The sequence below is a fragment of the Cryptotermes secundus genome, unplaced genomic scaffold (genome assembly GCF_002891405.2).
Source record: "Cryptotermes secundus unplaced genomic scaffold, Csec_1.0 scaffold751, whole genome shotgun sequence".
Lineage (NCBI taxonomy): Eukaryota > Metazoa > Arthropoda > Insecta > Blattodea > Kalotermitidae > Cryptotermes > Cryptotermes secundus.
This window is the reverse complement of record NW_019728504.1, coordinates 856237-859342: the sequence shown is the minus strand read 5'-3', so window position 1 is coordinate 859342 and position 3106 is coordinate 856237.

The window sequence follows — 3106 nt, the reverse complement described above, 5'->3', positions numbered from 1 at the left end:
TCCTATTTCCATTGCAACTATATGGACGATCACGAAATGAAATTGAAATATTTTTATTTTAAAGGAACGATGCGTCCATAGGCAATTCGCACACAGTCAGTAAAAACTCTACTTATAATTTCACGGGGAATTTTTCTTCATTTTAGAGGACGATACATACCTGTTTATTACTGCCTTCTAGAAAAAGGTATTAAAATAACCCGAAATTAAAAACATTTGGTAAGGAAATTATGTGAGGCCGCGACACAGCTGCAAAAGTTAGTCGCTGGCTTCCCACCGCGGCGGCCCGGGTTCGATCCCGGGTCTGGTCAAGTGGGATTTGTGGTGGACAGTGTGGCGCTGGGGCGGGTTTTCTCCGAGTACTTCGGTTTCCCCTGCCAATCTGCATTCCACAAATTGCTCCACAATCAGCCTCACCTGTCATCTGGGGCTGGTACAATAGGCCAATCAGTGGCCGCCGTGCCGAGTGAACCCAGTTGGACTACACCCCCACTAAGCGAATTAAAAAAGAAAAAGGAAATTATGTGTATACATATGTAGCTTGGTTGGTATAGCGACTGACTACGGGCTGGACGGCCGAAGTTCGATTCCCGGTAAGGATAAGAGATTTTTTATCTATTTTGCAGCGTCCATATCGGCTCTGGGCTTACGTAGCCTCCTACGCAATGCGTACCGGGAGCTCCTTCCCCTGGGGTATAGCAACAGAGATGTAGAGCTAACCACTAACCTCCATCACAAACCTCCATGACAAATTTAACTTACGGTTATATCGCCTAACCCAACAACCATGGTTGTTTCAACAGAAATGTTGCTTCACTAAATTCAGTATCCTGCTATCCTTCCAAATCGAAGCCTTCTACAGCCCTGAAATAAAAGGTAAGACTTCAGATATATTTCATATGCGCGTTAAAATGAATTGAATTCTTCTAGCTGATTATTATGCAATGAGATACTTTCTTTGCTATGTTGGGTAGTTTTCTCTGGAGAGATTAAACAGAGCCCGTCCCCTCAGTACTAGGTGTTGACGTCACTTCCGCACTGAGACTAAGTAGGATTAAGAGCACAAAACGGAACACAACCACTATAGTCAGTTTCTGCCTGTAGCACAAAGATGGAGCTTTACAATTGTTCTTTATTTAAATACCTTCATTGTTCCGTACATGCTGCAGGACACGAACGTGGCGTCGTTATAACGCATTCCAGTAGACTAACCAGAGTCGTGAGAAATCTGGTAAGAATCAAACAAGTAAATCCTGTATTTCCGTGGCTTCTTCAATGGAAATGAGAGTGTGGTTGACAAAGTTTATTTAATAATAAAGAACTGAAGTTACATAGCGACAATACAACCAGTTAAATAGCTCTCTTCATCAAAGAAACACCGGTCATTTTCAAACAGAATAACGTGACAGAATGTGGATGAAAGCAGGTCGATGTAATTCCGAGAAGTGGAAGGCATTGATTTAGATCAAGACACTCAAAGGAAGTCTTACTCTTCTTAAGGTATGCTTTGTAAGCTGTGACCATCAGATAACGCGTACATCCTTGTGTTGGAAGCATTACATGTATATGATGTGGTAAATAATAATTACTTACACTAAAGTTTTCAGACACGGGATACCTCAGTCGGTATAGCGGAAGGCTAAGGTAGGCCGCACACCGGCATGCGCCAAAATATGTAACAGTCAAGTCACGATGTCTGCGACATGACGCAAAGAAAGGATCACAGTTGAAACGAATGAGATTATAAAAACCGCCGCACACTGGTCTAAGTCATGATGCTGACGTCAGCTTCATGCTGACGAATCACGAATGAAACAAGACTGCGACTTTTGTCTCATGTGTTGATGCTTGTCTTGACGCAGTAGGTATGTGGCCGCCCTAAGGGCTGGACGTCCTCGGTTCGATTCCCTGCAGGGGTACGAGAATATTCTTCTCTCCTCCCAACTTTCAGTACAGTTCTTCGCTTCAACCAATCACATTTCAAAACCATTAATAATGAAGTTTTCAGTGCGCAGCCTAGGATTTCCGCTAGCAATTCCCGAATATGTTACATGTATGTAGAACCTAAAAAATATTTAGGCATCACACTTCCGTAAGGATCTGGCAGTTAGTGGATCTGATTGATTGATTGATTGATTGATTGGTCAGTCAGTCAGCGTAGTTACCTGAGTTAGCTTCTTTATCTTGGTTGACTTGGTTTTGCTTTGTTGGCTTGATTGACCTTGTTGTCTTGGTTGGAATTCATTCAGAAAATATAATTTTTTTTGGGAGGGGGGGGAGGATATTATTTAAATGACTTACATTTCCTAATTAAAGTTCGAAATAACATGAATTTGTTGAAATACGTTCGTCGGCGCAATATTGTAGCAATTCCATACATAAAATTACAATAACTCTATCATAACTCAGTTTTTCATGCATTAACTATTTTCGATTTGTGTTCTCTATTGCTTCGGACGCTATCTATGGGATTATACTGTATGTATCAGTGTTTTGCAGTGTTAATAACATGTCTGATCCATTGGAATTATGGTTTGGTGTCTACAACGAAGTGTAGCAGTGATCATAACTATTGCAATCACCACTACGGTTCCATGGATCCAGTCCCTAAAACCCCTTCAGCCCGTCTTACAGCGTGACGTATTTCATATTCTGCCACGAACAAACGATTTTAAAACGGATGACCAGCGTGACCTTCTGAAAAACATGAGTGTATTGTGCACAATACTTCTTCAAAATTGGGAAGTGTCCATTTCGAATGAAGTGCACTACACTACGATAAGGGACCCGGAATAGTACAGTCGGTATAGCGACTGACAACAGGCTGGACGACGGAGGGGTCGAGGATCGAATCCCGGTAGGGTCAAGTATTTTACCTACTTCGTCCAGACCGCCTCTGGGGTCCACCCAACCTCCTATCGAATGGGTACCGGTGGCTCTATCCCGGGAGTAAAGCGACAGGGGCGTGAAGCTGACCACTCATCTCCAACTAGTGCCGAGGTCAAGACAATGTGGATCTATACATCCACTCCCCCACACGCCTTCATGACGTAGTGCTATTAGTTGAGCACAGGGACGACTTTACCTTTACCTTCACTCCATGTCT